This window comes from Felis catus, chromosome A3 (genome assembly GCF_018350175.1).
Source record: "Felis catus isolate Fca126 chromosome A3, F.catus_Fca126_mat1.0, whole genome shotgun sequence".
NCBI lineage: Eukaryota > Metazoa > Chordata > Mammalia > Carnivora > Felidae > Felis > Felis catus.
The window spans coordinates 128,954,400-128,968,333 of NC_058370.1; positions in this window are offsets into that span (position 1 = coordinate 128,954,400).

The window sequence follows — 13,934 nt, forward strand, 5'->3', positions numbered from 1 at the left end:
CTGCTGGTGACATCAGACGGTCTTCAGTCGCCCTCACAATCTCCATTCTGCCTTCTCTTTCCAAGCATTGCCCACTGCTGTCCACCCCCAGCGTTCTGGTAGTTTTAAAAAGCCTCTTACTTTTTAAAAAGATGATAATGGCCTGTGTTTGTGACATTTCAGAGGAAAAAAGTAAATTGGAGAGGCACAGCTGGGGTCATTGTCATGCTGTGGGTGAAGCCTCCGAAAGAGGCAGAACTTACTTCATTGTCTTGCAGCTCACACTGGCCTTGCTCCCGGAATCCAGGCTAGGGCACTTGAGCAAAAACAGCGCCCACCTCCTACCCTCCAAGAACAAACAAAAAATCAGCAGAAAAATTAAGATGTGAAAAGTAAGTTTGGCATCTCGGAGGCAAAAGGGAGCAAACAAAAGATTACCTTCTCTTTCTCTTTTTTCTTCCAGGGAAAGGTGAATTCTTTGAGTGGCTTCTTTGTTTCACGCTGAGCTAACTAATGTGTCTTAATTATCCTACTCTTTATAGAATAAATTATCTTTATGATTTGATGGGGTCTCTTTCAGCAACTGCACAAAAGTGATACATTCTGAGTCTGAAGAAATTAGCCACGAAATGAGCATCTTCTGAATATTGGGGGGGGGCTGATCTCTTCATTTGTTAACTATTGTTTTGAAGACAAAAGGCCTACAGCTCGGTTCTGAGGTCTGAGGTTAGAGGAGAACCAGGCGCCTGGGGTTCCCTTGCTGGTGTGTGGCCTCGGAATTGGCTTCTAGACCCTGTGCTCCTGGCCATTACACCAGGCTGTTCCCAGGGATAAACGGGATAGTGTTTGAGAAGCAGAGCACAGGTTCTGGTGCAGAGCAGAATGCTCCATGAATTCTGATCGATGTTCTTTCCATAGCGAAATGTGATGACATCACCTTTCTGCTTAAAATGCTTCACAGACCCCCTTCCCAACATCATATAACTCGACTTTCACCAGCCTGCATCACCCAACCCCTAATTACCTCTTCAGAACCACCCTTGAGTCCCTCCCTCAAGCCTCACTGAACCTATTTGAGATTCTAGAAGGTTCTGGGCTCTTTTTCTCCTCAAGGAGAGAAATTGCCTCTGCTGTTGCCCCTACCTGAACCTCTCTTCTCTCTCCCTCCACCTGCCTAACTGCTGCCTACCCTCCAATCTTAGCTCAGATGTGACCTCCTCCAGCCCCAAATCTGGCCCATGCTCTGCCCCAGGGCCTGGGCCCATTTATTGTCTGTCAGGGTAGCAGCATCAGAATCCTGAGACTTCTTCTGGAATCCTGATGAATAGCTATGAGCACACTTTCCCCCCTCCCAGGGGTAGAGAGGTGAATTCCCCTGGGCAAAGATGATGCTTTTATTCCTGAGAGAAATCTCTGCAGGTTGTTACAGAAATGCAAAGTGAAGACCCTCCTTCCATTTGCTCTTGGGGAAAACTGAAGGAGCCATTAACCTGACTGCAGATGTTTGATTCAGAAAAGTCCTTTTGTTTGGAATTGTAGGAGTCAGAGCTGTGTTCTAAGAAGCTGGTGTGTTTTTCTCACATCTTATGATGTTTCGTGGCTCTCTTGAGTGTGGAATGGACTTCCGTGCAAGAGTTGCTTGCCCCAGGGGACATGAATGTTCTTATTCACAGTAGTTTTTAGCAGACAATCAAGACAAGATACTAAGTGTCACAGAAAGACAGGCAGGTTTTCACCTATTACTAGAGAAGAGGCCATAAACAGCATGGCTAGATCATTAGTATACTCGGTGTGATGTTATTTACCATTGAGACACGCAGGATGTCTAGACCAGGGGTTGACTCGTGGGCCAAATCCGGCCCACCACCCCCTTTTATAAATAAAGTTTTATTGGAACCACAGCCACACTGGTTTATCTACATATTGTCTATGGCTGCTTTTCTGCTGCAGTGGTGCACCTGAACGGTTGTGGTATGGCCCACAGAGCCAAAAATATCTACTATGTGGCCCTTCCCAGAGGCAGTTTGCCACCCCCTGGCCGATACCACTGTGTTCTGTGACTGTCTTGTTGGGGTTCATATCTGTGTGGTTATGGGGTCCCTCCTGAAGGAGAAGACAGTCCTGCTGGCAGCCGCTCTGACAGGAGGGCTTGCCCAGGTTGAAAACGAGGCCAGAAAAGGCAGGCTGCAGGAGGGGGCCTCTTCCTCCTCTCTCTTCTCGAGGGGCCGGAGGCTAAGCCACTGCCTCTCCCCTCAGGCCCCCACCATGGGCCCCGGAAAGGATAGGCTTGTGCCTCTTTCACCCTGAGAATGGTGGTGGGTTCTGGCGCTTTCTCTCTTGAACCCAGTCAGCCGGTGTGTGGTCTCTCCGCAGGGTCGGTGTGTTGATAGCCTGTGGCCAGGGGAAGGGATTTTAAAGTCTCTGAAAGAATGTCTTCCTGTTTGGGGTGAAAGCGGAAAGAAGTGACCCTACTACCAGGCTCATGATGATGCAATACTTCGGGATAATTATAGACTTTCCTCCACCCACCGTGCCCGCACCTCTTCACACCCTCCACCCTCACCCACCCCACTTCTCCCCCTGTACAGAAGGGCAAGAAAGGCCACTGCAACTCCAGAATCCCCTGGAATCCCTAGCAGGGGTTCTCCGTCACTGCTGAGTGGCCTTGTGCCATCAACGAACCGCCTCCTGTCCAAGACCACAGCACAAAAGCAGTTAGCGCCTCTCCTGGCGTGCTGTCAGCGTTCAATAAGGGGCCGCAATCGTTATTAATTTCAAACTTAACTCTGCTTCCTGAGGAATAGACAAGCCACATGTAGAACAACTTTAAATCGATCCTCCTTAGTGAAATCCAAGTCCCATCCCAAAGTCTCTGAGGCCGCCCGCAGGAGCACAGCTCACGGTCCCCTACTTAACTTGAAAATGTCACCTTAGGATCTCGACTGCGTAAGAGCTCCTGATGGGGAAATCTTTTATGATTATCCTTTATGCTGACAACAGCTCTAAATTAGAGGGTGCAGCTGACTGCATTGAGCTTAATTTTCCATACAAATGTAGGCTCTTGGAAAGAAATCACTTTTTTCAGGTCTAAAATCTATTTTATCTCCCCTAATTAGGAGAATATGTAAAGCAAGAGGGGGGGAATGGTGTTCAATTTGCCATAAAAAGCAAACCCAGTAGTTTATAAGATCACACATTCCCAACAAGCTCCGGCCCATTAGAAGGATCATACATAATTCAGGACCCACTTGTTACTGCGTGTATCATGCAAATTTGCTCAAATTACATTTAGAAAAAATGAGGTTCATTTTCCAGCTTTAAATAGACTATTAGAAAAAGGGGGTAGATATAAAAGCCATAAAGAAGCAAATGATTTAAGTAGTGTCATCAGTGTGATCTGGGGTGGGGAAACTTGAATGAAAGAGTCAAGAGCCCCCCCAGTTCTGAGCCCCAGGTGAGCCTGGAGTCCAACAGGTAACACGGTGTTTATGTCTCCATCCGTCTGCTTCACAGGCATGTCTGCCTCCAGCGGAAGTCAGGATCCTTGCATTCAGGTGCTCCATTCTTGTTTTTGAGATGGTCTGAATATTGACCTTCTAGGACATTCTCTTCTTGGACCTTAGAGATTTGCGTGTGCACGTGTGATGTGTGCGTGTGAGGGGGAGAGCCAGAGTCCTGGCGAGAGTCAGGGAGGGCTGCTATGACAAAGGACCATACTGGGCGGCCTTTAAACAGCAGACATGTGTTTCTCTCAGTTCTGGAGGCTGCAAGGCCGAGATCAGGCTGGGTTCCAGTAGAACCCTCTTGCAGGTCACAGACTGCCCGCATTTCGTTGTGTCCTCGTGGGGCAGACAGAAGGCAAAAGAGCTCCCTGAGGTCCCTTTTTAAAGGACACTGATCCCATTCCTGAGGGCTCCCCCTCATTACCTAAATTGGTAATGGTAGTAGGAGGCGTGGCCTAAATTACCTCCCAAAGGCGCACCTCTTCCTACCATCAGCTCTGAGGGTTAGGATTTCAACATTTAAATTTGGGGCGGGGGTGGGGGGAGGGGGGGACACATTCAGTACATAACAGAGAAAGAGAGAGACATGCAGAGGAATGTTGCATATGTGCATGATAAAGAGTAGAGCCTGGGTGTGGAGGTGGGTAGAGGGTTAGGTGTGGAGGTGGCAGAGGGGTGGGTGTGGAGGTGGTTTTCTCACAATTCTGCAGAAGATTTGCTCAAATCACACACACATCTTGTTGACGAGTCTGAAAGTCTCTTCTAACCGGTACTCTGTGCTCTTAACAGCAGTCATTCAAAAAGGCACATAGCACCTGCTGGAAAAGGAAGTGAATTTGTTTCACTCTCTGTTGTGAAAGTTATATATGCTGATTTTTAGAATTCAGCTAACAAAGACACATACATGCGCGCACACCCGCACACAGACACACACACACACACACACACACACATACACACACACACACACACTTCTACCAAAAAAATGGGATGGTCCCAGCCATACTGTTTTGTAACCTGCTGCATGCAAATCTCCTTGTCCCCTCTCCTCAGATTCCTCAGAAGAGCTCCCTGTTGCCTGGGGAGCTCAGTGTTGAGTTCCTCCTCCCCGCCCCCCCCCCCCCCCCCCGCCTTTGCCCCCTTCATGTGAGTCATGTGAGAGGGCAGAAGTGGCTTCCTGAACTCATCTCTCGGAGCTTCTGGACATGCACGCTGCAGTCTGGCCTGAGTGTTAGAGGGCAGACTTGTGTAGATATGCAGCCACCTCCTATACCATCAGATCAGAGTTTGAACAGGTGATTGGGGGGGGGCACACGCATTCAGTCCATAACAAGAGCTCCAAGGAGCAGGGGTCCCTTTGCCCGTCCAGGTGCTGAGCAAGGCTCTGGGAACACGGAGGTGACGGAAAGCGAGTGTGCAGGAGAGGTCTTTTGGAGCTGGTAGGGCATGAATGGGGCCCTGGAGGAAGGGAGGGATTCACATGGGCAAAGGGTAGGTGGCACACCGAGTGGTGGGGAGAGTCCGTGGGGGCACAGACACAGGGCGGACCTATGTCTGGCCAGCATGAGGGGGCGTGGAATGCCTCGCATGGATCATTGGTGCTGGCCAGAGATGCTCGTGGCTACAGGAGGTGGGGGCCTTTGCTGGTGAGACTCTTACCTCCTTTTCTTTTTTCTCTAATATTTATTTTTGGGAGAGGGCAAGCAGAGGAGGAGCAGAGAGAGGGGGACAGAGGATCTGAAACGGGCTCTGTGCTGACAGGGTGACAGCAGCGAGCCCAGTGCGGGGCTCGAACTCCCAAACCGAACCACGAGATCATGACCTGAGCTGAAGTCGGACTCTCAACTGACTGAGCCCCCCGGGCGCCCCTCCACCTCGTTTTCTACCACATGGCTATCCCGAGCCCCGTCCTCCGTCGGGGTGCACCCTGGGCAGTAACAGGAAGAGCTGGGTAACCCGCGGATGTGCTGCTGAAGAATGTCCTCTGAGCTACTGAGCTGCCAGCCCCGAGGGAGAAGTGTGGAGGCCGAGTGATCAATAAGCCAAACAAGGCCATGTGCAACAGGGAGTTTAAAGGAGGTAATTAAACAAACTTCTCATGCAAGAACCCTTACGGAGATTAATTGAGATTTAAATAATTAGGCCTCACTGGCTAAGTCAGGAGAGAAATACAAATGAAGAAAAGCCTTGCTGATGATACCGAGCCCTGACGGGTGCAGCCGGCGGGGTCGCCACAGGTGCACCAGTCGTGAGCTCACGACAAGGGGAGTGGCGCCCACCCAGCTGCGGCACAAATGTCCCGCTCCTGTGGCCTGAGACCCGGGGTTGCCCATGTTTCCCAGGCCCCTTTCGCCTAGGCCGTCTATCGTCTTTCCAGCGTGTGCTCCCCCTGACTCCAACAGCCAGCCACGGCCTGGGCCACAGCTTAGTCATTTTTCCATGGGATTCCAGAAGCTGCCTCCTGGCCACTCGGCCACTCTGGGCTCTTTGCAGCCTTGCCAGGATTTAATTTCCCGAAAACGGCCCCAGTGGCCCTGCCAAGCTTGGCTTCAGTGTGGCATTCAAGCCCCCACCCCCATGTGGGCGTTCCAGCTTTATTTCCTATTCTCCCTTAGACCTTTGGCTTCTCTGAAAGTGACCTCCCTCGTCCCACATCTCCCCACAGCTTCTGGCCTCCATGCCTTTGCCTGGTTGGGAATGACATTCCCCTTCCCAGGCCATTTCCTGGTCCCGTTATATTTCCTCCATGAAGCACTCCCCCTCCCCCACCCCAAACCAGAAATGATGGTGTCCTACTTTGTATACTTCATTTATGCGTGTGTGTCGGGGTAGAGGTCATCCGGGGGACATGACCACAGGGTGACCTGCGAGATGGCCCCGGGCAATCGGAGACTCCTGCCCCCTTCCCTGTGTATTTCGTCCAGCGTTCCCACAGCGGAGCGATTTCACAGATGCAGCCTTGAGAGAGCAAGGTGGCCATCTGGACATTGTACATGGCTGAACTCAGTTAAGGCCTCTACGTACACTTTTTTTTTTTAAGTTTGTTTATTTTGAAAGAGACAGAGACAGCATGAGTGGGGGAGGGGTAGAGAGAGAAAGAGAGAGAATTCCAGGCACTGGCAGTGGGTAGACCAATGTGGGGCTCGAGCTCACAGACCGTGAGCTCATGACCTGAGCTGAGATCAGGAGTTGGCTGCTTAACTGACTGAGCCACCCAGAGGCCCCTCTATACGCTTTTAAGACTTAGGCAGGCGCAGAGTCTCGTGGTGCCCAAGACAAGCCTTGGATGTAAGTTTCCTCGCTTATTGAACCTTTGACCTACCAGCGGGGACCTGCCTCTGTTTCCCAGCTCTCCTTGCCCTCCGTATCCAGCCTTCTGAGTGCAGGGCCAGTCTGAGATGCCACCAGGGAAGTTCCCCAGGTTTCAAGCCAGCGGTGTGTGTCATCCCTTCTCTCGGACGAGAGACTGCCTGACGGGATGCCCTGAGCTGTGAGTGCCCTGCGGTTGCTGTGTTAAGGGTTTAGCCGAACCCCAGGAAATGCATGTGGTGTGGAACTTGGAATTTTCGGATCTCGGACCGCTACATGGTGCGTGTGTTCTGTATCATGGAATAGCCCTGGAGGTCTGGGGTGGGACCTTGTAGTCAAACCGTTAATACTTCTGCTGCGAAAGTGGGAATATTCCTTACAAAGAGATCTTTAAAGACAGTAGCGGCTGCAGTCACGTTCAGGACAGGTTTTGATCAAATAACGCCACGTTTGTGATCACCGCTGTCTGATAATCCAAATAAGTCGAGAAAAACTTAGTTTTCTGAGCTTTTTTGATGTTGGAACTGGGGATGAGAGACTGGGCCTGTGGTCCCTTGGGAATGCCCTTTCGTGTTCTCTGGGGTTCAGCTGGAGGGAATAAAGGGGCCCGTTTATACACTCTGCCAGGCAGACGGGAGTAATTCAGACTTGGCTTGTATCACATAGTCTGTAAGTAGAGAGGGCGCCTGGGTGGCTCAGCAGGTTAAGTGTCCGACTTCAGCTCAGGGCATGATCTCGAAGTTTGTGAGTTTGAGCCCCACGACAGGCTCTGTGCCGACAGCTCGGAGCCTGGAGCCTGCTTCGCATTCTGTGTCTCCCCCTCTCTCTTCCCCCTCCCTGCTCATGCTCTGTTTCTCTCTGTCTCTCGAAAATAAATAAATGTTAAGAAACAAGTAGAGAAGGCTTCGCCGGACGGGGCAATTGCAATCGCAGAGGTGTACGTGATGCCTTCTTGGCCTCAGTAAATCCTCTGGAGTCACACAACATTGTGCACGTCGGTGTCCAGGTACCCCAGGCGATGGCTGCAGCCCCAGAATGGGACTCGAACACAGTCTTTGGGGGGAACCACATCTTCAGGCTTTGCAACTGTTGCCCTCAACGCCACGTTTGTGATCACCGCTGTCTGATAATCCAGCCACTGCGCTTTAAAGAGCAAGCCGGCTGGAAAGGTTAGAGGAGAAGGGTGGGTGCAAGTGATTAAAAGGAAAAATACAAGTCCCTGGGTGAGACTGTAGAGATGTCAGTGTGGGTCTTAAAAGAACAGCCTTAATATCGAGGAATCCTTGCTGGGCCCAGGTAACCTAGATGCCACCCCTCAAAGAAAATATAGATCTGTTTTTTGGTTGGGCCTCGGTAGCTTTCAAGTCACAGCCGCTTGGATTTATTGCAAGTTATTAACTGCTGGCCACGACAGAGAGAAGAAGTGAGAAGATTAAAGAAACAGCCAGGACCATTGAGAAATAATTTGGCCTGTCTTTGTTGCTGGGAGTGTGCTGTTAAACCATTATCACCTGTTAATTCTCGGTGTAACTTTGGGGAGGAAGATTATCATCCATATGATGGGGATTTTTCAATTTCTGTCGAGGCAGTCAGGTTTTGAGTGGCTAAGGGTTTGAGATGCGTTTCTTAGAGAAATTAGAGCCTGGGTGGGCACGGCCCTGAGTCAGGACCTGCTGTGTCATTTGTGGCCCAACGCAAAACGGAAATGCAGGCCCCCTTGTTCAAAAAATAGTTTGAAGAGGGTGAAATTGCAGAGCCCAGAACCAAGCAGGGGACCCTTCGGAGCCCAGAGCCCTGTGTGAACGCGCAGGTCACATGCCCAGGAAGCCGGCCCTGCCGCAGGGCCTTCTGAGACGCAGACAGAAAAATCAAGGAGCCGAATTCTAGCCAAACAAGCCTGTGGTCAGTTCTGAGTTTTGCATGTTACAGGCTGGTCGACCTTGGACACAGAGCAGGGAGCCCCCGACTCCTCCTTTGTAAAGTGGAGCCAGTTGTGTTCATCCTCCGGGGACGTGATGATAAGAAAAGTGTGTAGAACACTCGGGAGAGTGTGTATCTAATAAGAGCTCAATAAATCTCAGCCCCGGAGCCCTGTTGCTGGGGCCCCGCCGTCCTCTACCCTGTCCCTCCTCAAGTGCTGACCAGCTGGCTTCCAGATGCCAGCACCTGCATTTTTAGGCGGGTAGATTTTCTCTTGCTGCTGCCAGAGCCAATCACCATCATCACTGCCACCTTGTCAGCCAGGCCCTGGGGGGATGTGGGGCATCTGTACCCCAGCTCCCTGGCTCCTTGCGGGGTAACTGAGTTGCGGGTCGCTTACGGGCCTGCAGAGTTCCCGCAGTGGGATTGAGCGCTGCGCCCCCCCGGAAGTGGCTGGCTTGAAAACACAGTCCTCTGCCCACCTTCCCTTGTCTGTGGTCCCCCTCACCCCTCACCTGCTGTCAGGGTCTGCTTCTGCTTCTGGGGAGCCTGATCTCCGGCCAGGTCTCTCTCCACCTCCTTCCCTTTGTGAAAGGGGTGGGGGACGATGCTAGAAAGCAGGGCACAGGGGCGTTGGTCCCAGCAGCCCCCTCGGCTACATCGGTGTTGGAAGGCTGTGTCTGATCTGACGCAAACACTGAAGGGGAAACAGAGAGGGCAGGGTGCTGGTCCAGTAGCTGCTCTGACCCGGAACCTGTGTGGCCGGGACGACAGCCCACGGCCCCGCCCCACCCCCACCCCTGCCTCAGTGGTGGTGCCTGCTTTGGGCCACCCCCGTAGAAAGGCACAGGGGGACTCCACTTCTGCCCTGAGGACTGAGCTGGAGCTCGGCGTCATCCGGGACCTCATCGGCCGGATTATATCCTCTGCTGCTTGCGGCCGGGGAGAAGGCGTTCGGGTCCTATCATTCCACAGGAGGATCCCATGAAAAACCCAGAACTTTCCTCCTTCTGGCCTTGGCCTCAACAGGTTCAGGCAGAAGCCGTTCTAGGAGTCCCTGGAACAAGAGTGGGGTCCTCTGGGTGTTTGGTTCTTCATTTCAGTGTTTGTCTTGCAATAGATACTTGAGTGTAGAGTTTTAAGATTTATTTTCAGATTCTTTATTTTAAATCTCTCCTTCCTTCACTGAGTCTTTTTTGCTATATTCTTAGAAGGGTTTTGTACAGCTCCAAATCTGCTTTCTTTCTTGGTCCTCTGGATTCCTTTGGTACCATTTCCAGCCCTCTTCCTTCTCCTTCACTTCCTCCTTCTGTTTTCTCTCCTCCTTTTTCTTTCTCTACATCCCATTGGAGAGGGGATAGAAGAGCTTCGGTCTTCCCTTGGAGCAGAAGATCTTAACCACTGATGCGCCGTGGGCCTCTTTGGTGGTCCAATGAAGCCTGCGGATCCCCTTCTCCAAGTAGCATCTCCTGATGCACAAAATAAAACACTACGTAGGATTACAGAGAGTGAGACATAAATAATGTTTGATTATGTTGATACGCTAGAGAGAAAAACTTTTAAATCCTCAATTTGTGATCTAGTCCTATTTGTGCTTCTATTAACAAACTTAATAGCACGATCTGGTTTAGATGTAATAACTCCCGCCAGCTTGAAGTAGTCACGTGCGTGAACAATCTTTTGATATACCTGCAGTCGCTGTCACACGATATAAACATACCTGCATGTTTATGGTGGCGAAGTCGCGTGGCTAGCTACACTTCCTGGTTTGCTGCTCACTTCCGTAGACGAAAGAAATGCTTTCGCGTGCACCTGAAACCTTTTCCGGCCTTTCCCACCTTTGCTAGCGTGAGGAGAGGAATCCCCACATCAGCGTGGCTCACGTGACACTCTGCCCGCTGCTCCCTCGACCGGCCCCTGGGCACACTCCTCTCTCGCCTTGGTCGTGGCGACAGCGGCGGGCCGCAGACTCTGGCTACAGAAGGGCTTTAAGCACCGTGGCCACGAGGCACCGAGAGATGAAAGATGTGTCCTGCCTGTCCTTTAGGATGTCAAAGCAGGCCACTGTCTCAGAGTGTAATTCCACGAAAAACAAAGATTGCCCGCGAGGAAAACCCGACCCTCATGCTGGTAGACATATGGGCTGGCTGGAAATCCAGAAATAATTGTATCTCATCCCCATTTGGCTTCCTATCAAGACAGAAGATGAATTAGATATTGAGCAAAATTATTGGCTGAGTGAAACATAGATGTTGTGGAAGCCAAAAAGGAATGAAAGAGGTTGAGGAGAGCTGGGAATAGGCCATTGGACAGTGGCAAAAGGCATCCTACTGGGGGAAAGGTTACGTGCGGAGAGAAAGGCCGGGGCCCAGAGATACCTCTTGTGGAAGCAAAGCAAAGCTCAGGGGTGCCTTAGTGGCCCCCAGCGTGGCGGGGAGGCAGAGGCTGTGGGCTGCCTGATATTCCTCACATATTTTGTTCACCGTGTCACACATCCCTGCCCAGTGCCCATTCCTTCTTGTCTTTCCCGGGTTCCATCCTCTTTCTGTGTAGGGCACATTGACGCGTGGAGTGCCAAAGGGGGACAAGCCAGGTCCCTGCCCTCGAAGGGGATGATGCAGAGGGAATCAAGGTCAAATGACGGTCAAATGAGGGTCAAACCATCAGATGACGGTTCAGGGTCAAATCCTAAATCCTTCACTTCACATCTGGGGGCTTTTAGGAGCCCTCGACCTCACTGAGCCTCGCTTGCCTTACCTGAAAAGTAAGAATATAGCAGCTTTCTACCTCAGGTGGTTGGGCAGGATTAACCCACCCTTTCCTATCCCTCGGACACACCTAGAGTAGAAAGAGTGCAAGGGAGGAGTGGAACAGGCGTGAGTATGTCACTTACATCTCTAAACATCAGTTTCTTTGGCTTTAAAATGAGGATACAAATATCCACGTTGTAGGTGTGTGGTGGGCGTTGAATGTGGCCAAGAATGTTTATCAACCAACACCCTGACATGGAACAGGCACTCGCTGGTTGAAGTGAGAAAAGAAACATGTTCATGGTCAGCCTCTGTTAGCTTCTGGTGTCACGGGTGGGATCGAGGGCCTTCAGATTTTAGGAGGCATAGATTGGAGCTCGGTTGGCTGACAGGCTGTCCTTCAAACTTGCCCACCTAAAGCCCCACATTGGGTTCTAAACATTTTTGGTCATCAGGACCTCCAGAAACACTTGAGCCCTGCCCTCCCTCCTCATGGGTAGCTGGCAGACCAGAGAGAGCTATGGGCTGGAGGTGTGTGGGGTGGGGCACAGACTTCCTGCATTCCTGCCCCAGCCCAGCCACTTCCTGGCTGGTGACCTTTTTGTTAGTTTCCTCTGCTGCAAAAGGGGCGGTGACTTCTATGCGCAGAGGTGTGTGGATGAATGGTGTAGGGCTTCGAGCACCGGGAACCCCTCAGGTGCTCAGTTCTGCCGCTGTTAAAGGCCCTGAAGAGAGCTTTTGTAGGGGCAGCCTGTATTTTCAATCAAGGTCCCTTTGTTTCCTGAGTCCCAGCCCTTTCCACAGCCAAGTGCACTTACCCTCGGGCAGCTCTGCCATATCATATAGAAATGGCTTCTAAAATCCCAGTAGTTTTTGCTGTTGATATTATCCTTTTGATCACCAATAATGATGTAACGTGGTGGGTCGAAGTACCAGCTTCAAAGGAGATTTTAGTAACAGCCCTGGTATTAGCTTCAAGACCTTGGGCAGGTCACTTATCCTAAGTTTTAGCTTCCTCATCTGTAAAAAAACAAACAACAAAACATCTGGATAATAATGGTCTTGACCCCATAGGATTATGGTGGAGAAGAAAGGAGGTAATGCACACGAACTGGATGCACAGTCTCCATATTAAGTGCTCAGCACTTGTTAGCTCTGTCCTGCTTATCGTATTCTTGCATTTCTCGAAGACTTTAGAGAACCCCATGGTAGTGCACATCACGGTTTTGGTGGGGAAGACGGCACGGAGGAAAATGTTTTCTGGCTACCCCACCTTCCACAGAGAGTGGGGCTGGAGGCTTGTCCTGGGTTCTCCGACCTCATTCACAGGAAGGGCCACGGAGGCCCAACTGTGCACTTGCTCCCAATGGCTGATGGAACCCTGCACTTGACCTTTGGTGTAAACAAGCAGACCAGGGAAGAGCAGGTTCCCCCCACTTTCAGCTCCCTTATACCTGAGCCCTTTCCTTGGACCTGGGACACCCCACAGCTGGTTCATGTTGAGCCGGACCACGGGGGTCCGTACCACACCCTTCGCACGCTGCTTGTAGGGGTCCCTGCCTCACCTTGGAGGCTACATTCTATCTAGAATGTAGTCGCTACCAGGACGCTCTCAACCGTTACCTGTTCAACAAACACACAACATTTGCTCTGCCCAGACGCTGCTACAAGTATTTTACAAATATTCACCCAATTAATCCTTGAAACCACCTTATAAGGTAAATACTACCGACATCCGTGTTGACTCAGGAGGAAACAAAGGCCCGGAAAGTTCAGATAAGTGGTCCAGGGTTCCAATAGCGGGTCGGGGTGAGCTGGGAGTCAAACCCATGCTGCCAGTGTTGGCTATTTTAAGAAAGGGAAGGTTGCACTTCCAGTGTGTGCCCTTCAGACCCACATCCAGGGGAAGAGCAGTGACCTCACCTCCTTTGCCCAGCGATGACAGGGGACGTGCCACATGTCCCACATCCAGGACTCCGGCGGGAGTCCTACCAGCTCTGTGCACTGTCCGATGCCTCCAGGTTGTCACTTACAGTTGAGCCTCCATTTCTTAAGCCATAAAATGGGGTGATGGCACTGCCGGCCACACAGGATTGGGGTGAGGATCACTGATAGCATGTGTGTGCGTGAGGTTTCATGCCGAGACGCTGAGAGTGCGGGAGCGTGTGTCTCTTTAGACAGCAGGGACTCCGTGCCAGGTGTGGCCAACTCCTCCACGAGGCCACGAGACGTGACCAGACCTAAGACCCTGCTCCTCCCTTCTCTGCCTGCTGCAGACCCCAGGCTTGGCCAGAAGCACAGAGCACTTTTGGGATTCCTGGGTGGCTCAGTTGGTTAAGTGTCTGATGCTTGATTTTGACTCAGGTTGTGATCTATTGTGAGATTGAGCCCCACGTCGAGCTCCACACTGGGCGCGGAGCCTGCTTGGGATTTTCTCCTCCCTGTCTCTCTGCCCCTCTCCCGTGCCTGTGCT